We start from the raw sequence: 23286 nt of genomic DNA, 5'->3' as shown, positions 1-23286 counted from the left end.
TGGTGTACCCTTTAAAGCTGCAAACAAAAATATTCTCTGTACACGACAGCGAGCTGAAACAACACCATTGATATTAGAGAAGCCGTAGTTGAAATCAATATACTAATTTCGATTGCCTGGTGCACACCGAATATATTTAACACGAAAGTATGACAGCGACAGCTACACTTTATTTTACGTAGTTTTCATGTCATCTGTCGGAGCTGTAATTGTGTTTGCTTGGTACAAAAGTCGCCCCTCGCCCTCCCCCCTAAGAATAGTATGGGCACGGGAGTGAACTTGTTCGGCTCGGCCCTCTAGTGGCTCCCGGTGTGCGTGCGTTCGGACGTAGGCTTGTGCCTGCTTACTGCCGCGTAAGAACTCGTGTGCCGGTTTTCACACAATTTTGTATGTATGGTTGGGCCTGGTGTGCTGCACTCTAAATGCGATGTGCGGCACTGGAAATTTTGGCCCTGGAAAATTTTCTGCATGCCGTTTGAGAAGCCGTCAGAACTATGCCGTACTCCCAGTGAGGTCTCTTTATGATAGATAATGCTATCGCTAGTTTCTCCGCCTCGACAGATTTCGCTCCAGAAACCAATGACGCTTTATTTCGATTTCGTGATTACCGACTAGGCTCGTGACGAATGCGGTGCTTCTTTCGATGGTGGCCGCGTCTACGTACCAGACAATGCGGTGGTTCTCATATTTCCTCGCCAGCGCCTGCACTCGGGCTTGCCGCCGTCCGATGTGAAAGTTCAGGCGCATGTTCCTAGGAATCGGCGAGACGTGCATGCTTTTTTTTTTATTCGTGTAGAGATTTTAGTCGGTGCATTGGGCTTATGTGCTTCATATCCAAGACGTTGGAGGAGGTCAATAACAGTGCGGCAAAGTAGCAACCCTTGAAATCGAAACCTTTTTTTATTGTGTTTGCCACCTCACAAGTTATTAAGACACAGACAATGTTAAAATCAGCTGAAAGTGAGAAAAAAACAGATTTCACCTGTATTGCTAAATTTCCCCTCTACGATAGCAAAAACTCCACTGCTACCATAACCCATGAGTAATAATTTGCGCTCGCTGCGTTAAGCGAGAAAAAGTGCTAAAAGGAAAGGTGTACGGGCGGCGGAGCCGCCTTCAATTCACGCACCAGCTCGCCCTGACGTCATGCATTTTGACGGTGCCTGCACTGGCCTATACTCTATCTGAATAGTTACTTGCAGCATTGTGGAAGGTGCAGGGCTCCTTAGCCAGTAGGAAGGCCGAATGCACCTCAAGATTTGTTCATGCGCACCGCGTCGTCTGCTCACCATCTGCTTGTCATCTTGTTGATACATGCTCCACGGTTGGTGAATCGACGTAACATGTACGCGTATTTTGTCCCTGTAACCATAGGCTGCGCTTACATAAATGCGACAGCAGGGCTTTGCTTTATCTCAACGCTTTCTCCGCAGTTTCTCGAAGCCTCCAAGGCCCGTAGTAAGGGCGTACAGCTTGATAATTATTCAACCACGCCGAATCGTCTTCTTGAATCTTCTTCTCAGTATACAATCATTACGCACCACACTAGAGCGGAGTAGTAAATTAATGATTCCGTTTGCAACTAGGCATTTGTAGCGTTCAGCATCGTCAACGTATTCGGAGTGCAAACGCAGGACTAGCTGGTTTAATTTCGCGAGATCTCCGTAGTGGAGGAGCAATGTATACGTATTTCACGGAGCACTTCAGCTACTGCGTCACACGCTTCAGAGGCGGTGCTGCAGCTACGTATATCATTATTATGTGACATTTTACTGGCTGGGGGATTGGCTTCGCTGTATAATGTTCGGTGTTCGGCGTGGGTAAAGGTTATTGTCAGTTCGCTGACGATATCATGGTCCCATCAATCATTGTAGCCTGTTTTCCTACTTGAAAAAAGAAAGGAGGTGTGCTTGCGCATGCATGAGCGATTTGCTGCAAAAGAATATTTTAGGGAGAACACAAAGCATCTAATCACTGACATCTGTCTTATATATATATATATATATATATATATATATATATATATATAAAGAAAACACACGCATTGAAAGTTTTGGTTTTGTGTCATAGCAAAGATACAAGTTAATGAACTTTATTACGGTTCGAGATCTACAAAAACATAGTTCAAGATGAACAGATGCGAAAACTGTGGGGTTTTTTGCGCATTTTATGGCGCCGGAGGCTTGTGCCAGGTCGTGGACACGTCCGCTAAAATAAAATAGAATAGAAAGCATTCGCTATACTGGAAATAAAGGCCATAAATTATCTCGGTTACACGATATGTATCCATATTGTGACAATCAGGAGCAGGGTCGAGGCACCGAGAGACAGCACTACTGCAGCTCTGCTGCGTGATGCCGGCGTTGGGGTGGGAATTGCGTCCGTAGTGTTAAAGGGAAGTGTTTTAGGCTCCCGAGCGGCAGGTTCGACATGGGGTATGGACACACTGTCGTGGTAAAAGAGTTCCCACAACGCCAGGTTGTACGAGTTCACGATGTGATCTTTGGCGTAGTGGTGCTCTCCCTTTGAGCAGGGGGACAGAGCTTTCATGAGGCAAATACCCAGGTTCGATGAAGCTCTGCGGTGGAAAAATAAAAAAAAATACTGGTTACGTGCTGATGTTTTGTGAAGACCAATCTTTTTTGTAAACGTCGTTAATTTTGTGACTACAAGTACTGTATATACAAATTCTTACTGCCGTTAGCTTGGCAATGGTAAATAATGAAGACACCCATGGTAATCTGATTAAAAACGTGTTGATCTTAGGTGCGCAGAAATATTATTACGTTTCTGTTGTCCCGCGAAAATAGATAATTGCGACATTTTTGAATGGTTCGCCACCCAAGCAGTCATCTAGTATAATCGCACGAGTGCAAACTGCGGACATGCCAAAGCTGTGGAATGTCATTACCGGACGCTATCGCTATTATCACGGTCGGCCAATTTGTTCTTTACAAATTAACCATGTAAGCATGTCTCACTTTATTTTTCTATGGCTTTTCCGTTAGTGGCCGGCACACATGCATGGCTGCGTTACCGTACAGTATCTATATTAGGTAAAAAAAGAAGAAATGCAGCGGAATTCATTATAAAAGCATTCTATTCACACCATTACCTTCTGTTCTAATTGTATACAATGTGCTCAAAAGACAATACATTCTTTCCTAAAGCATTCGGTGACTTAAGGACGCGTCATTTAGTTTAAGAATACTTCGCAACTTTAAATCAATAGAGTTTTTGTATCACGGGAATCGAAGAGATGCTTCCAGTTTTCATTCTAATACTCAGCTACCCGCAGCAACTACACTATGCGATCACAGGTGAATCAGTGGCTAGAACGATATGATGCTCAGTACAAAGTCGCCAGTTTGATTCCCAGCCATGGGGCCGCATTCGTGCAATGTCAAATACGAAAACGCTCATGTACTATAATTTAATAGCAGGATGAATAATCTAACGGGATCAAAAGTTTACCTGAGCCCTCCACTGCGGCAATTCCAGAGCCAGTGGGTTGCTTTGAAGCGTCAAACGCAAATTTATGTTCAGTTTGAAAGAATTTACACTACAATAGTGGGGAAAACGTTTAGTTAAGAAGCATAATGTATTGTTGGGTTTAGGTACGCACGCAAAAAGTAAGCGATAAGATATACTGAGAGAAATCAACGTTTCAAGAAGAATTGAGTGAATAATTGGTAAAGTAGGTCGTGAGTGTATACGCAGATACGTGTAGAGAATAACAGGACAAGGTCATGTGTACAGCGCTCTTTCTAAGGGATAAATTCTGAATCTCAAGTGAACGCGTGGTTGGTCGTCCTCTTTTCTTCGGGCTCATTTCTTGGCGCTTTTCCCAGTTGTTGCCAAACCAATTTGGCCTTCAGTACTTCTTATTCAGTGTCATCCCATCTATGTTTCCCAGGAAACATTTTACTGCGACTGCATTCTACACAGCTTATGCGATACATATCAATGCAGACAAATATGCAATGCTCCATTTATTACCGAATCCTAATTAAAGCAAATTATTCTCGAGGCACTACAAGTTCTGCCATGCTATCAATAAATTTTCTAATTTTGTGTCATGGTAATACAGGATCCAACAAAAATCGACTTTCTTGAGCACAAGCGGTTCATAAGCATTCATACCTCAGGGAAGTAATTACAGATTGTTCATTTCATTTTCATTTCATTTCATGGAGAAAATAAATGAAATGAACTGAAAAATCTACGGCAGCACTCACCTCATGATGAATTTCGGTGGTAATGCGATTTCATTCTAGCAATCTAGCGACAAACATATTTCTGAAGTCAAGTTTCTCTCACATCTGTAGGGGTTGTTCTGAGACTACCGTTGCTTCAGGTTTGCCCGTCGCACTCCGGTATTGTCGCACTTTGCTATGACACTCGCTTGCCAAGGTACCCCGTGAGCATAATGGCATCACGATAAAGTGAACGACGACGGAATGCCGAACAGGGAATGCCGTTGATGGTGTGAAAAAGACAATATGACGACGGCATGGCGACACGGAGATGACGATTCTTAAGTGAGGACGATGGCATGCGTGTAACCATGACAGCATGACGACAATGACACGACGACACGTTGACACGAGGACGGGCGTATTGCGACGATGGCGTAACGACGGCGGTATGATGAAGACCAGATGTCAAACCTGGAGGCATGATGATGCCACAGCGGCTTGAGGTCTATGATATGACAAAGAATGCAATTGCGACGATTGTATCACGGTGACGAAATGACGATAATGGCATGAAAACGGCATGAGGACAATTAAACGACGATGACTGTATCACCAAGCCTGTGTAACAACAACGGCATGACGACGAGGGCATGACGTAAGTCGAATGACGAGGTCGCATTGACGCCGATCATTACGGCATCACGACCGCGAGCACATACCTTATGACCCAAGCTGCTACACAACTTGGGCAACCAGTTCCGCATCAGAGAACACGAAGTTATATTGGCTCTAAATGGCTGAAACAGGCAAAGAATACTAATCTCAATAATATTCGCACATGTGAGCATTCATGTGTTAGTTACATATGGCTTGCACTAACACTAGTCACGGGAGCCTAAAGGAACTAAACCACTGTAATTTCCGTCGGCTACCAATTGCCCAAAAGACTATTCTTCAGCTCAGCCCACTTACTTGAGGTTATTACCGGCGTTCTGGACAGTGGGTGCCATATTCAGGCTCACACGGCAATGTTGCAGCAAAGAAGTCGAGCCGATGCACGAGTTCAATGTGGCCAGTCCTGTTGGAGAGGATACAAAATCTTTCTAATTCGAGTCGACATTAGGTTCTGGCGGTTGATCCAAACTAAATGTTTTGAATAAAATGACACGAAAATAAAGTAATTTTCTACCAAAGATTGCTGTGCTAAAAAAAAACGTTTTAAACTAAAGCTCAGGCAACACGCGCGGGAACGCGAAGCTTTGCTGATTCACGTACATCGATTTTTATAGCGTGATGGGTTCCTTCACGGAATGTTCGTGAGCCTTCCTAGCAGCTTCATGGGCATGTTCGTTGCCCAGTAATGCCACAGTGGCTGGAGGTCATTGAAAAGTGATGTCATATCCTTTCTCTGCTAGTTGGTGATACAGTAGGGGGGACATGGAGGTTTCCGGCCTGCTCGTCTGCCCCACCTGGATACGTCCCTCCGACTCCGCATACCATCTTGAAGATCCCGAACCGAGACAACTGGGCAGGTCTAACGTAAAACTATTCCACTCTGTTTTTTATTCCCAATCGGCTATTAGCCCACCGCGTTTCGGGATCTTATATGGGCGTGGTGCCCACCCATATAGGCTGGACTCGAACCATTCTGCCCTATCACGAAAGGGTACTGGCCGATTTGGAATAAACACAGATTTGAACAGTTTTACGTCATACCGACCATGGTCTCTGCCGACTGTGGCTTGAAGTACATTTTATGGATGCATTTGCTTGCCGCATCGGAGTGACTGACAGTGCTGCCTGTGACAGCTGGGGCAACGAGGTAACCATCGAGCATGTCCTCTGTTATTGTCCTCGTTGCAGCTCCCAGGGGCAGTCGCTCATGACGGTGTTGGCATGCCTCGACGACCAACCGCTTTAGCAGCAAGCAATCTAGGAGCGCCAGCTGATGTTGCCTTCGCACCGGAAGGCGACGAAGATGCTACTGAAGTTCCTCCGGTCGTGTGACCTGTTTGAACGACTGTGATACTTCGCGTTCCTTTGTGTGTCCAAGTGTTATTTTTGTTCCCCCTCAACTTTATCTGTGTGTGCCCTTTTTCTTTATCTTTGTGTCTCCCCTTGGCGTTTCCACAGTGCAAAGTAGCAAAGTGGATATCTATCTTCCTGTTAATCCCCTGGCTTTTCGCATCTCATTTATCCCTCTCACCAAAGCTCAGGCTCAGAATAAAATATTTTTCTTTACTTTTTATATATTGATACGAATAATTATTTTCCTTTGGTTGCTACATATACAGTTGAAGGCGCCAAAGTAACGAGTCCTGATGGCATTACCTAAATAAAGTTTGCACGTTAAAATACGTTACGTGTTTAGTCGGTCCAATATGATTGGGTCGGTAGTGATGTTCGCAGCGTTGTGGATGAAATGCGTTTCGCAAAAAGACAAGAAAGGTGCATCTCTGGGTGTTTGTTCATGAAAGGCTAAACTTTGAAAGGTATTTTGTGTTGATCGGGTGTAATGTAGGCCAATTTTTTTCCACACGTGAAATATATTTCACGTCTGAGGCAGAGTCTGCATCACGGGACAGAACAAAATTGGCACAGCAATATTAACATAATAATCAGTTCTGTTTTTCTGCGGATGCGGTGACGCTTAATCATTAAAAAAAGAAATAAAAAGGTACGAAGCACAATTATGTAGCACCTAGAGAGACACTTGTGCGCAAGGCCTACGTTGACGATGATGACATTGTGCTGTTCAGCAACACTGGAGAGGAATTAAAAGAAATGATTGAGAACCTTAATCGAGAAAGAGTATGAGTGGAGTTGAAGATTAATACGGAGAAGACAAAGATAATGTTCAATATCCTGGCAAGGGAACATCAATTCAGGATCGCCGCTGAGCCTGTAGAGTCTGTACAACAGTACGTTTATCTAGGTAAGTTACTCACAGCGAACCCTGATCGTGAGAAGGAAATTTACAGAAGAATAAAAATGGGTTGGAGTGGATACGGCAGGCATTATCAAATACTCACACGGAGCTTACTACTGCTGTTAAGGAGAGAAGTGTACAATCATTACATTCTACCAGTGATAACATATGGGGCAGAAACTTAGAGGTCAACAAAAACCTCCAGAAAAAGTTAAGGACGGCACAAAGCGCGATGCAACGAAAAATGTTAGGGCTAACGTTAAGAGACAGGAAAAGAGCGGTGTGGATCAGAGAGCAAACAAACGGGGATAGCCGATATTAAGGTTGTGGAAGGGGGTTTATTAACATTGGACGTCAGGCGGAAGGGTTGCGCGACGGGCACAAAGACAGTCTCAGCCGGCGTCAACAGCTCGCGATCTGCGCTCGCACTTCTAGCCAAGACAGTGTCCCACTGCCGCGTGCGTTGCTTCATCTCCACTACAGTACCTCGGAGGCGAAGGGGAGTCATCCTGGCGACTCAAGGCGACGTGAGAATAAGGGGGTCATGATATGGCTTGAGGCGGCTCACGTGGACCACCTGGCGGCCAATACGACGCTTGTCGGAGGTTGGGTTGACCGGCTCAATAACATAGGTGACGGAAGATAGGCACTCGATGAGTCGATAAGGGCCTTGGTACTTGCAGATAAACTTGGTAGTCAGGCCAGGGGAATGAAACGGCATGCGGAGCCATACAAGGGAGCCGACGGCGAAAGCTTGTTCGGTCAGATTGTGGTCATGGCGATCTTTCTGGAGGGCTTGGTTGTCCGAAGTAAATGAGCGGGCCAGCTGACGACACTCTTCAGCATATTGAGCCATTTCAGAAACTGGACTGAATTCGGAGACATCCGGACGACTGGTGATACAGCATGTCTCCCAGCGTGCAGTTGAAGCGCTCTGTTAGTCCGTTGGTTTGTGGGTGGTAAGCTGTAGATGTGCGGTGAACTGTACGGCATGAACGAAGGAGCTCCTGAAAGACATCAGATAAAAACACACGCCCTCTGTCGCTCAGTAGCTCGCGTGGTGCGCCATCGCGCAGGACGAGATGACGTAAGATGAAGTTCGCAACGTGACGAGCCCCAGCCAAAGGAAGCACGGCTGTTTCCGCATACCTCGTTAGGTGGTCCACTGCGACAATGACCCATATGTTACCAGCGACAGAGGAGGGAATAGGGCCATAATGATCGATTTCGACGCGGTCGAAGAGGCGTGCAGGAGACCAGGCGAATGGGGAAACGGTTTCCGTCGTTGACACGATTGGCAAGACCGAATGTATTTGCGGACTTATGTGTATAGTCCACGCTAGTTATAACGTTGGCGGAGCCACTCATACGTTTTCAGCGCACCAGCGTGAGCATGTTGGGGGTCAGCATGAAAGTATGCGCAGACATCGACCGCATGTGGCTAGGGATGACGAGGAGCCACTTACGGTCATCCGGTCGATAGTTGCGACGATATAATAGTTCGTCCTGTATTGCGAAATGCGTGGCTTGGCGGCGAAGTGCACGTGGGTGTGCAGAAGTTGGTGGAGCGCTAAGAACATTCAGGAGAGAGGCGATCCAGGGGTCATTTCGCTGTTCAGATGTCATGTCTATGGAGGTAAGAGCAGCCAAGGGAAAGGCACCAGTTGAGTGCGGCTCTTCAGTCGAGTTCACGGGAGATCGAGAGAGCGCATCCGCGTCAGAGTGCTTTCGCCCCGATCGGTACACGACGCGAATGTCAAAATCTTGCAGGCGAAGAGCCCAACGCCCAAGGTGACAAGAAGGATCCTTCAGGGAAGCTAACCAACACAGAGCGTGATGGTCAGTCACCACGTCGAAAGTGTTGCCGTATAAGTGTTAAAGAAACTTGCTTATTGCCCACACAATAGCGAGACAGTCTTTTTCAGTGACCGAGTAGTTGGATTCCGCCTTGGTGAGGGCACGGCTAGCATAAGCTACAGCATACTCGGAAAAGCCTGGCTTGCGTTGCGCGAGTACTGCACCAAGACCAACAGCGCTGGCGTCCGTGTGTACTTCGGTTGGCGCAGTCGTGTCGCAATGGCGCAGAATGGGTGGTGAGGTAAGCGGATGCCGTAATGTAGTGAAGGCGTCATCGCAGGCGTGAGTTCAATTTGAAAGGTCACCGATGCCTGCAAGTAGCTTCGTAAGCGGTGCCATGATGGAGGCAAAGTTCCGGACAAAGCGACGAAAATACGAGCATAAGCCCACAAAGCTGCGGAGTTCTTTTACGGCAGTCAGCTTAGCAAACTCCTCAACGGCGGGAAGATTCTCAGGATCAAGAATAATGCCGTGTTTTGAGACTACATGACCCAGTATGGTGAGCTGGCGAGCCCCGAAGTGACACTTTTTCAGGTTGAACTGAAGGCTTGCATTGGTAAGGCACTGAAGAATCATGCGCAGGCGGGCGAGAGGTGTAGCGAAATCGGGGGCGAACACGACGACATCAAGGTTGAACGGACAGATCTGCCATTTTAGACCGCGTAAAATGCTGTCCATCATTCGTTCGAATGTTGCAGGAGCATTGCAAAGGCCCAATGGCATGACTGTGAATTCGTATAGGTCAACTGGCGTGATGAACGCGGTCTTTGGACGGTCTGACTCGGCCATCGGGATTTGCCAATAACCCGAACGCAAGTCGAGCGAAGAGAAGAATTCGGCGCCTTGTAGACAATCGAGGGCGTCGTCTATGCGCGGAAGAGAGTAAACATCTTTTCTAATAATTTTGTTGAGACGCCGGTAGTCTACGCAAAACCTAATGTAACCGTCTTTTTTCTTGTCCAGCACAAAGGGGGATGACCAAGGACTACAGGAAGGCTTGATGACTCCACGTTGAAGCATGTCGTTAACTTGCTCCGTAATTATACGATGCACCGCTGGTGATACACGCTAGGGGCGCTGGCGCAAAGGGGTGATGGTTCCGGTGTCAATTTTGTGAACAGCGGTGTTCGTTCGACATAACGATGCTTGAGGGAAGTCAAACGAACTTCTAAATTCGTTGAGAAGCATCAGAAGCTGCGCACGTTGATCCGGAGCAAGGTTACTGCCGATGGAAAGGAAAAATACGTCCAAATACACGTCATCCGACGCAGGGTGAGGTGTCAACGCGTTCTGCTCCGGCTTAGGACTGGGCTCGTAGGAATCAGTAGGCACAATAACATCATCGTCGACTGACTGAACGTGGCCAAGCGTCTCCTTACGGCGCCATGTGAGAGGGCATGAGGTAGCGTTAGAAATAAGTATTCCAGAGGCATCCTGGTGAAGTGATAGGACGGCAAATGGCAGCGACGCATCGCGGCGGCGACTGAGTAGGTCAGACGGCGTGAACAGAACTGTAGTTTCAGTAAGGGCAGCACAGTAAACAGGAGCAATGACGGTACTGAGAGGGGGAAGGTCCGTGTCAGCAGCCACGACACGCTTGTCAACACCAGGCACGGGCATATGGGGAGAAGGCACATCGCCAAATACAGACAGATCCACCTGAGCGTGAGCGCAGTCTATAACGGCGTGATGGCGCGACAACAAATCCCACCCAAGAATCACATCATGTAAACACGAAGTCAACACAATAAACTCAATGTTGTACAGTACATCGCCAATGACGACTTTAGCCATGCATGCTGCAATCGGATGGATTCGCTGTACTCTTGCAGTACTGAGGGAAAAGGCTGTAATTTGTTGTCACTTTACGAAGAGAGCGGCAAAGTTTCTGACTAATTACGGATATTGTGGCACCAGTATCAACGAGCGCAAGAGTTCGAACACCTTCAACAAAAACTTCGACGACATTGGCGGGCGACAAGCGATGACCTACACAGGTCGACGACGACGCAGCTCGTGCCTCCGAAGCTGCGGCAGTCAGTTTTCCGTCTCAGCGGCGGGTCGGCGACGCATAGGTGACAAAGAACGGCGGCGTGGTGAGGGTGATCGATGGGAAGCACAGGGTGGAAAGTCGGAGTCAGGCGGGGCGTCGTGCGCGTATACCTCAGGTGGCACGTCTTTGGAGCGTAGTACCGGGGCGGGAAAGAATAGTCGCGGTATCTTGGGGCAACTGATGCAGCCACGAAGCGCCTACGACAGAAGCGCCCGCAAGAGTAACATATCGGTCGGTTCCCAGGAGCGCGCCACGGATTGACGATGTGCTCCTGTGCACCAGGGAATGGCGCCCGTGACTGTTGGAGAGGTTGAGGGGCCAACACTAACGGTCGACGTGGAGGCTTTGCAGCGGCAGCCACATAAGTCAGTGGTGCGGCAACAGGTATCGGCGGAGCGGCGGACAGCAGCACCTCGGAGACTTGCTCCTGAATAACTTGTCGGAGAGACGGCGCGAGATTGTGCGTAGGCACTTCTGGGGTCGGCAAATACGATATACACGAGAGCTGCCGTGCTACCTCCTTATGCACATATTCTTTGATTTGCGAGAGTAGCGTCTCGTGGTCACCAGCGATTGTTAAGGCGGCGAGGGAATCGTCTGTTGTCGGCCGCAGAACTAAGACGAGTTGCTTACGGAGCTCGTCAAAGCTCTGGCAGAAGGTCGTAAGCTCAGCTACGGTGCGCGCGTCCTTTACCAGCAGCATTTGAAAGGCATCGTTGTCGATGCCTTTCACAAGTCCAGCAATCTGGGACATCGACTACTGCGGTGAAGCCGACCCTGGGGCGATGCGGTCGGCGTAACTCTATGGGCAGCATTTTTTAAAAATCGATTGCTGAGCAATGGCTCGATTTTCGCGATTTGTACTTTAGGCACTAAATCCCGACAACGTTCTCAAGCTATATGTCGAGTGTAGTTTAATTCCGCCGGCTGGATTTTTTTCCTGGGGCACTTTTGTAGACCCACTTAAAATGCATGGGGTCATTTTTAAAACGTCATTTGCAGCACAGTAAAAACTAATCCGCTAATTGCACTCTAGTGGCACATACTGTAGGTCTCTCTTTATATGTAGGTCCAGTTTGGTTTTATTCCGCTGGCTGGATTTTTTTCCTGGGGCGCTTTTGTTTCGCTACTATGCGGCAAAGCATCTTTACAGGGGCAAAAGATTCGTCCGCCGTTGAATTGATGGCAAAGAGCTTGTGGACCATGCTAAAAATGGACACGAATGTGCAGCTGTGATGCATATTTGCGCCCTGGCGTATAAGGAAAGATGATGGTGTCAGATTCTGCAAGAAGGAGCCGGCGAAATGGCTTTATGGAGTGGCATCGAAGCACTAAGAACGGCTGCGCGTGCCCCTTTTTCTCAAGTTTCGGTGCATGGTAAAGTGTTTCATTTGGTATTTAAAAAGATAAGGTATTTAGAAAGATTTACTATTACGCAAATTTTTGACACAAAAGGACATCGCCAAATAGTTCACTTCTTACTTGTGTTTACTTGACAGTGCAATGTGCCAACAATGCGAAGGCTTGAATATTATCAGTGTAAAAAAAATTGAAAGGGAAAACTTATGCTCTATAGAACGCGTGACGGAACGAAATAAAGAGGAAAAGAGAGTCCCCGTGTTACAGCGAAAATCAGCAGCTTCGTCTCGTTTAAGAAACGATGGCATTTTAGTTATAAATGCATAAGCATTTCTATGCATACCAAATGAGAAATTTGGCCGTCCGTCACGTATGACGAATGCAATGGCTCATAACCACGTAAGGCAGAGGCTACAAGCGCTCAGCGAAGTGAAGCGAACAGCGCATACATTCATTGAGGTCACCCATACAATACACAGAACAGCACATATTTCAATAAAGAACAAGTTCAAAACAAGCAGCCGAACCAGGAATAAAATATTGCATGCCCCCCTCAGAAATTGTAATGGTAGTTTTGCAACAGCTTAGCTGGACATCCAGGTTGATAAGGACCGATAATAGTTGATAAGGGTCGGATCGTGTTCGATAAGGTTGATAACGATCGATAAGGGTTAATAAGGGTTTATGCTGGTCGAATCAAATTTCATAACATTGATAATGACACCGGGCTGCGTGGCAATTAACAAGCGGCACAATGCTTGTGCATACTTAGGCAACTCCCAGAGGAGTTTCTGCGTGATTTCTTTTTTCAGTTCGGAAGTATAACTAAAATCATGCGTGCCTGTTAAGTGTACGCAAATCTCGCGCGTTATACAGGAAGGTAAGGTTGTGAAGGTTTGAGAAAGTGGAGCCGCAACCGCTGAACTACACCGGGTCAAGTGTTGTAGGGCCTGCTGTGAGCCACACGATTGCTTTGCTGCGCAAATAGGTGATCGCTTGACAATGCTTCTCGGAGCCCCGCCTTGTCGGGAATATTTCCTCTCGTAAGTTGACTCTAAAATGTCCTCGTAGCGCAACAAAACACTCGTATGACAGTCGTGCGGACATGACCAACCTGATTCCGGGCTTTTAAATGCTGTCGCACCAAATCGCTTGGAAATACGAAGAAAACATACAATGCGTTTGTTTCTCCACAAAGTCAGTCATACTGTGGGGAAACAAGCTTCTAGTCTATGGCAGCGGTATTTCCCGTACACAACTTTTTTTTTTCTTTTTTATTTTGTGAACGCAATTATATGTACACTCCAGGCGCATTTACGCCGACGTCATCCGCGTCGCCTTCGCTGTCGTCGCGATGTTCCGTGTGAAGTCCGAGTGCGATAACATCGCGGCCGGATGCCGTATGTTGCCGGTGCGAGTGGAAGCGTGCCAGATTCATCTGAGAAGCCTGGAGGCTCAATCTCGAAGGTTATGAAAAACGCCGCTATGCATTGTGGGTATTACACGGACAAACAGGTGCACGCAGGGTAGCGTTTAACATCAAGTCACCACTCTCGCATTGCAATAAATGCTGCAGAAATTAAACATTCACTGTTAAGATCACCACGTACTATCGTCAGTCAAAGCAAACAGCTGAGAAAGCTTCGCTTACTCTGCTTCCCACACTGACTCGGATCCACATAATGGTATTGCGATTGCAAATATATGGACACTCCAGGCACATTTCCGCCGTCGTCGTCGACGCGATGTTTCGTATAATGTCCAAGTGCGATAACATCGTGGCCACGCGCCGTATGGTGTTGGTAAAGTGAAAGCGTGAGAGGGTGAGCAAAGAATGGTTGCTCAGTCTCGCGTGCGCAAGGGAGGAAGGCGGGGGAAAAGCGCTCCGTCTTCCATCGCGCACAAGGCCGCAGGGAAAGTGGGGGACGTTTTACTCCCGTGGCGGCTACGTATGACGCGGCTGAGCGCGGCCGCGCCGCCCCGATCTAGAAAGCGATCTGCGCTGGGTACAAAGTCTAAACGGGCCGATGGCTGGGACCCTATAACGTAAAGCTATTCTAATCTGTTTTCCTTCCAATCTCCTGATGTCCAATTTACGTAACAGCCAACGCAAGCATCGGGCGGTGACTCACAGCGTTGTTTGAGAAGGCTATTGAAACGCTCTCCTATTTTATAGGAGGTCACTGTTGTTTGCTTTCAAAAGGAATAGCATTGCCTAATTTGACATATATTTCTTACCTGATTGGCTGACCAAGGGCGATGAGCACGCAGAACTGTAGACGGTAAGGTGGGGCCGGGCTAGCGCAGTGAAAGTAGATAACCTGTTGAGGAGGGTGTTGCCGGCGTCTGCGTTTGCCCTGCTTCTTCTCACTTAGCTTTCGGCGTCTGCTAGAAAATCACGTCGGCGTGCAACGGAAACGTAACAATGCAGCTAAAACGAATCTTCAGTGAAGAAAATTTGACATAGCGATGTCGTTTACGTGCTGAAAGGACTCGACAACCATATAATGTCACGCAAAATTTTTAATATAGGCAAATTAATCCATTCTCCACGACAGCTCCGACTAGCCAGTGCCAGAGCGATCGGCGGGTACCCACCTTCTATTCATGTCGGAACGGGGCAGTGTCCGGCTATTTAAACAAAAATTAAGTTTTGATCGGCGTAATAATGCATCTTTAATGCGTACACGCCACTTTGACGCAGTGATTTTGCGCGGTTTTTGGACGTCAGGTGACAGACAGGTGAAGTGGACGCAGCCCGAAAACTTTTGACCAATTGCGGATGGCTGATGGTAAAAAGGCATAGAATTGAAAAATAATATTTTTCTGTTGTTTGGTCTCACATGGATAATTAGTGTGCACACGTCATATAAAAGTGAGTAGCTCTCGCGGTTTTTTAACAGCGGAGCTGTTTAAGCCGAGCGTAGTCCGTAACCTGCGAACAGAAATTGTGGGCCTATCCTGGCCGTAGTGCAGAAAGGGTACAAGCGCAATGACACATACCTCTGTGAACTGGCGAAGCTGGTTAAGTCTAGCTAAGCATGGTTGGGACTACTTAAGCTTAGTCTGTCATCGATAGACAATTGATAGTCAACCAGCAGCTAATCGATAATCGATAAATGATCAATAAATTCCGGAACATGCTGGGGATGACTTGGTAGTGCTTAGGCTAGCCCAAAAGCCAGGCCAAGCTAGGTGCCTATCAGCTCCGCTTTCTCTGTAGCGTTGCACCTCCCGTGCAAGCTACGCTAATATTTTTCCTTTACGTTGCGTGAAAGACAAGTAAAGTTGGGCCATCATGGAGGCCTGATTGCAAAAATAGAATAGAAGCAGTTTGGAATAGCTTTTCGTTAAAGCACCCCTGATGCCTTCGTGTGCGGTGTATTCTCGGCGCAATTAGTTCGCGTTGAAGCTAGAACTAGCACGATGGACAATTCGCTCGCTGTTGCTGCCGCTCTCCACCACGCCATTGTTTTGACAGCGAGTGTCCGCGCTTATCGAGAGAGATGTGTTCGTGTGTGATTGTGCGCGCGTGACAACGTGCAGGTTAATTTAGTTAGTAAGCGAATGTTTACAGCAGTTGATGCAGCTGATAAAACGACTAACCTTAATTTGCACAGCTGTCTAATAAATTTCTGTCGCAATCAGTGATTCGCCTGTCGAGCGAAATTGACCTTATTGTTAATATTATTGTAGTTGAAGTCAAGAGTTGGACGAAAACCCGTCTGGTCGGGAATATGCATGACCATAATTAAAACGGACACCGACCACGAAAGTTCAAAAAGTCTAGCTAAGCACTTGTGCACTCCGTGGAACGTCAGCTAACACTTCCAGCACGCACCGATAGCACGCATCCTAAGAAGCGTGCTCCTGTGCCGTATGTCCCTGAGATCAGCGAGCACTTGGCGCGTGTTCTACGCCCCTACATTGTACAAGTAGCGCATGTTCCTACAAAAAAGTTGAGACACTCCCTTGTAAACATAAAAGACAAGCTACCAAAAGAAAAATTCCCAGGTGGTGTCTACAGCATCCCATGCGCAGACTGCGATCGAAGTTACGTCGGCGAGACAGGCAATTTTCCGCAAAGACTCAAGCAACACATGTATGATGTAAGAAAGAAGCACGTAACTACAAATGCTCTGGCCGAACACGCAGAAGCGACTCGTCATGAAATAGACTGGGACAACGCAAAGATAATAGAAAAAGAAAAGGACTGGACTTCTCGGCTTTTGCTTGAATCCCTGACAATTCAGACCACCGAACACGCACTTAATCGCAACGACGGCAACTTTCCCCACGTGTACACACATTGCTTACGTCACATCTTAAAGCCTACATAACCATACCATTTCCGCTTTCAACTTCATTGTGAACAAGGCTCCCATGCGGGAGCCGAAACGTCTTATTATATTTTTTGAACTTTCGTGGTCGGTGTCCGTTTTAATTATTGTTATTATTGTAGTTAATATCATTATTACTTATTACGCTCAAGCCAGGCGCAATACACATGCAAGTTTCGAATACGCGCGCAGTTCTGTCTTATTGTGACTGAGTGCCGATAATTTTTTTCGAGTAAATGTGGCACAGCGTGTCGTATACAAAAAGCAGCTTGGTGTCTGCCACTGCGGATACGGTGGCATAGACATGTGTAAATCCGGTTTTCTATTGGATGGCGCAAATCAGCACGCAGAAAGAGAATTTCGGGTGGTGGGTCGATTCCTTGTTGGAAAAATCGATATATTCTCTCGCGCAAGCCGTAGCTTCAAAATTGAATCCAAAGTAGAAGTGCCCAAAAATGGTGGTATTAGGTAGTGTGCGCTCTTTCCCCGTCTCTTGTTGTTTTCTTCCTGTTTATTTTGGGCAGCGTCTCAATACATTAACATAACGTCACTGTCTCGTTCGACGGAAACACCTAAACAATTTTGCAGTGGGTAGAGTCATCTGCGTTCGGTGTTCTTGGGAGTAGTCCCCTTCCGAGGTGATCAAGAAGCACAGTGCTACTTCATCTTTCTTTTCCTTTTATTAAACTGGCGAAATTTAATGGTAGTGCGCGAATGCGAGTATTACAAGCTTTTGCGCTGCAGTCGCTTTTTGTTGAAAGTTGCACACCTGGCTCCACTCTCGTGTGGCCGAGACATGGACTGTCAGGGTATGGTCATTTATCGGACAATGCCAGGGCTACTACTTTGTTTTCTCTCCAAAAAACCGTCCCACCCCCTCTAGTCGCTCAAATAACAGTTACAACCTTACCACAGACAAGACAAATTGGCTTTGTGCTTTTGAAAGTGGATAGTGACAGTCTATCAACTCTCTGTCTTTGGATCTTAGCACTTGCTTTCTTTCTAGCCCATGCTGCGCTAGAAAAAGCCGGCAGAAAATTTTTTTCTGGTTACAATAAGCATTCTCAATATGAAGTTGTTAAAATTTTCGACAGTATTCGTCTTTTCCCGCAATGCGACGTGTGTGGCGGCGTTGTGTAGAGCTTCGGGAAAAAAACGGTCACATACGATATTCAGCAGCTGATTGATGCACTCTCGTTAAATGCTAAAAAGTTTTTGAGTGGCATGACACCATTCACACACCCTTACGTTGTCATTTTCTTGGCACATGAAAAATTTGTGCTCTCCAAATCGATGTTTAATGGTGTAACTGCTGCATTGATTTGCTTCTTTTATTTCATCTACTAAGCTTGAAAATGCCGCTGATCAGACATAATAGAGCACAGAGAAAAGGCACAACTGCACGCGGCATTGTCTTATCTTTACAGACAATTCGCTAACGAGACATCATGAATCCAAGTACAAAATGTCTCGCACCAAAGGATTGAGAGAAAACCACTAGGACACACTAAGTTCGACAGACAATCTTATTGTTAACAGGTGATTCCAGGGTGGCGCAAGGCGACAAGTGTTGCATATGACGGCGTGCATACGACTATAGACCATCAATACAATAACATGACTTTAGTGAACCAAGAACTAATATGCAGGCCATGCGGTAAAACTTTATTATAGGAACACATTTTCAGCATTGTTCGTACAACTCAACGCTTGAAGCCTGTGTATATTTGCGGCGGTACGTATATGTTTTATTGCTGCTTGGCCCACTTTGGTTATTAGCCTGCGTAACACCGTGACTAAATTTCGCCTCATCGCACGCACATTTAAGCCTTCTTGAAAACAGAACCAGTACGATTCAGTCACTTGAACAGCCTTTCATTTATTTATCACACAGTCCCATATTCGCTCGAGGAGGATTATAGCGGGGAGGATGTATACACGCATTAAAGCCTTTTTCAAGGTAACATTATAAGAAGTGATACCAAAACCAAACAAGATCTAAAACAGAGAAATAAAGCACCAGGGGCCGAATTCACAAAGCTTTTCGATCGTAAGTGCTGCACCACGATTCGCTGACACCTGCTTCTGCGAACAGTTTTAGCGTGAGAACATTTTTGTGAATCCGAATACAGTAGTTACAATGAGCCTAAAAAGAAACATATATTGAAATTAAAGGCGTGTAAAATTGTTATACGTTACCAGGAATTTGGGATATCGCCGAACAGCGCCTCTAGCGGCCGCCTCTGAAAGCATACGCGTTTTCTATGGGAGAGCGTCGTTTTTTCGAAATAACTAATCATAGAAGCCATTTTTAAAATATTCCCGTGGAAATAGGCTCTAGGCGCTTAGCCCGAAATATCATGCAAGTGGTACCATTACTTACGGCATAAAACCCGTTCCAAATTGCGGGCGAAGTTTCAAGTATGGGAGTCTATTGAAAAGCCAAAATTTTGGAGGTTTTTTTGCCCACTAAAAAGCAATTTGCGATGAACCTATCGCATCGATTGACGTATTCCTGGGGATTTATCAACTTCAATGAATCAGCTTTCAGCTAGTTGCAGCAGCAGCTCTTGAAATGGCAAAGAAGTCGTTCCAAAATCGCAGTTTTCATAACAAGGTCGAGGAACTTATTTTGGTACATACATAAACCTAGTTTTCGCCAACAGCAGCGCTTCGAAACGGTAGCCGAGCGTGTTGAGCGACCACAGATCAAGATCACTGATACCACGATCGTGAGTTCGCAGGATTCGAAGCCAGCTGCGCCGCACTTCTTATCACTTTGTCGCTGCTTAGATTGTCGGCTTTCCGCCAGATGGCATATTCCGACATGCAGGTCATTTGGTTACGGTTCTTGTTTGGTTTCTTTCTACTGTACCAACGTCTTCCTAAAAAAATAGCTGGCTGGTTTCGAGAACATGCGAACGTGCTTCCAAACGTCTTTTGCACTTTAGGTATATTGTATATTGGATAATAAACCCAGGTAACGTGTTTTTTCAGTTCATTTCTTTCTTAAGGTGAATATTTATGAAGACATTACTAAGAAATATTTTGCCTTTTCAGCTATGTCTTGGGAAAGGCTTGTTTGTGCGACTCTTGTACGGCTTGAAACGTACCACAAAAATAAATAGCGTCCAGTCTGTGCAATTAAAAGACACAGAAGTAGAAAAGTTGGCTGCAGCCCCAGACGTAGTATTTTTACAAAGGAATACAGTAGAAGCTATTTCACTGAGTATACTTGCATTACATCAAAGCAGAACTTTTGCGTATACCTTATCTTCGGTGCAAATGAAGGCTGTCCGAATTATTGCACAAGATTTTTTGCTTAGTACAAATCAGTACCTCGAAACATAAACATTCTACCCTCAATATGCAGCGCACGTGTCTTATCATTTGAACCATTTCCATACACCTTCACAAAATTCCAGAAATACTAAAGGTCTTCATATCATTTTACCCTTTTACCACAACTTACGCAGAGGAGTATTGGAAATTATGCGAAAAGACTCTGGGACATGTTAATGTAGCCTGTCGTGTAAAAATAGAGAACGAAATCACAGACCACACCCTTTTTGAGTTATGCCCACAATGTCGTGCGAGAAGACACTATTTTCGGCTACAATTGCCGAAGTTGCCATATAGCATTCTGCTGTTCTGTTCTTTACTAATTCTATTGCTGAATCAGGTCACAGCACCATGATATATTTACTGGTGCAATTCTTTAATAATTCTGTGAGAATATTCTCCTACCCTAAATTTACCATGTTTGAACAATTGAAGAAACATGAGAAAGGACCGTGAGGGTTTGCAGAAATGTTGCTTTATTAGAATCGTTTATGATCCATATCGGTACGGTCGTTTTGTCATGATCACGCCAGCGTGCATTGAGCATCATTTATCATTTTGTCTACAGCCTATAAATAAAATACAAAAGTGTCGTTCCTTGTGTGTGAGTAGCACAATGGCAGCTGAACCTTTCATATGGTCCTACTAAGCCAAACCTTCCCTTTTCTGCCATAGTGCCATAGGACATGTCAATTTTACACTTGATTTTCGCCCTTTCAGCTTCCTAGAAAGCATAGGGAGGTACACAAGACGAACAGGCGAAGTTTTGAAGTTGTCCTGAGATTTGAGTAAAATTTGATAGGCAATGTTATTATCCTTTACTTGTTTACAAATTTATTACACCTCATTGGTGATAATAATGACGTACTACACAGTAGTTCAGTTCTTATACCTAATACACTATGTCTGAGATGGCTGCCCTGAAAATTAACCAGGTGTAAGCATTGCATGACGTTGGCCGGAAGGCGATTCATTAAAAAATGTGTGCAGAATAAAGAACATACAGGTGTTCAATAGCACAGTCACCGTCAAAAGTTTACGCGGCCGAGATTCTGCGAATAAGTTCATTTTCAACGCAGCTACGCCCGCAGCCAGTAAAAGTATGCAAAACTTTTGTTTACCCTAGACCAGTATATGCTATAAATCCGAATACCACGATGCGTGCCTCAGGCATAGAAATATAATATTTTTTCAGCTTCAGGCGTGCGAAAGCTTTGGACGCTGACTATACGTTCTGAAGGCCAGGCTGCATTTTAGCATATACGTGATGACAAGCGCCGAGCTCTTGATGATGGAATATTAGAGCGTAGAATTGTAGAACTTGTGCAAGCTCAGGTGACTTCACGACGCAAACCTAGCGATAGAAGCTCAGCATGCTTTTTGTTTATTAACACTGAAGATAAATGAATAGTCAGAGTAAATTAATGTTACTGTCCGTTTCTGGACAGACTCGAGTGTAATGCATACGTTCTATATCACTGAAGGTTCCATGCTAATTCTATACAGGGCATTCATATTCGAATTTTGGCCTGTCTTACGCCTACCGCCTCTTTAGCAATGAGAAGAGGTAGGCAATTGCTTCTTGGGATGTAGCCGAGGCCATGGTAGATGTGATTAGTAATGCGGTATATATGTGAGTAGGCTGACTGGGATTATTACGTGAAGTACGCCAACGTACCTAGGTTAAGTCACTGTGGAAATTACAGAGCCCTTTATTGTATATACATATGTTGAAGTCATGTGAGGGTGTCTCTGCTAAAAATTATGTTTAACATAATGACGACTGAATAGCCTTCTGTTAAGCTGTTGGTAAAAATACTGTGTACGAAGTTCTATTGTGGTTTAAACTGCAACGTTATCAGCGTTTCCAAAAGAAAGTGACTACAAGTCCATCTTTCTCGGGTGTTCATTTCACCTAGGTACCACCACCTGACTCGTGACCTTTATATTTTTAAATCTGCCCCGATGACGTAAGTTACGTTGCGAAAAAAATAGATACCCTTTCTAAAGAATGAACCATCACAGTTTCCCGACAAAGCGCGGTACGTTGGCGCAAGTCGTCATGTGTGATCACGATAAGAACGACAACCCGTCGTTAAAAATTACTTGTCACTCCCCGGTTTTTCGTTTTTGTCAAGGACGCGACTAACCCGTAGAAGGGTAATCCCGACCTTGGCATGGTGCTTGCGGCTTTTCTGCTTCCGGACGAGCGCGTTCTTTGTGTATAATTCAGGCGCCCGGCATCGAAAGGCTTACACCTTTAAACAGCGAAAGGCTTTCACAGTCACTTCGGTAGCTCCACGGAAAGCGCAGACAATCAGTCCACTTTCAGCACAAGCGCTCTGAACCAAGACACATATTTGAGAGAAACGAGATCCTATATTACCCATAGCGAGAAATGTATCCACAAATTACACCTCATTATACCGATGTGTTTATGAGCCGCACTCTGGTGCCTGTATTCCGTATTATGACAAAAAATATAGTTTGTGCAGTGTCAGTAGCCTAAACGTAAAAAAGGAAATTGAAGCCATCACAAAGACTGTCATATGTCATAAATTGCAAGAAAAAAATTGAAACTGTACTTCATAATACTCGCAATGCAAACTTTGATGCATGTGATTCATTTCAATTTCCTATCTGTTCCGACCCGCCGTGGATTCTAAGTGGCTATGGTGTTGGGAATCCCGGCCACGGCGGCCGCATTTTGATGTGGGCGAAATGTGAAAACACCCGTGTACATAGATTTAGGTGCACGGTAAAGAACCCCAGGTGGTCCAAATTATTCCGGAGTCCCTAACTACGGCGTGCCTCATAATCAGATCGTGGTTTTGGCACGTAAAAGCCTATAATTTAATGTAATTTTTTAACCTAGATGTTCCTAATCGTAGTGGTTAAGGGGAAATAAACATGCACTCTTAGCGCACGCAGAAACTACGCCGATTTCTAGCGAGGGGACCCCTTCTAGCATTGACAGTGCAGCATGCTGCCGGCCGAAGTATACGGGCGGTGGGGTGCAACTCGGATGTGGCGGGGGCTGCCGTTGCAACGCGAGGATAATTGGATGTGACGGACGTTCGCACCGAAGATTAAAAAGATTGTTGTATTAAAGCGATAGCTGTGCACTATGACGTAGCCAAATATGGCGGGTTTTAATGGTGGATCATGAACGCTATCACAGAGAAGGTTTACTGCAAAGAGTTATAT

The sequence above is a fragment of the Dermacentor silvarum genome, chromosome 10 (assembly GCF_013339745.2).
Source record: "Dermacentor silvarum isolate Dsil-2018 chromosome 10, BIME_Dsil_1.4, whole genome shotgun sequence".
NCBI classification, from domain to species: Eukaryota; Metazoa; Arthropoda; class Arachnida; order Ixodida; family Ixodidae; genus Dermacentor; species Dermacentor silvarum.
Note: the sequence above shows the minus strand (reverse complement) of the source record.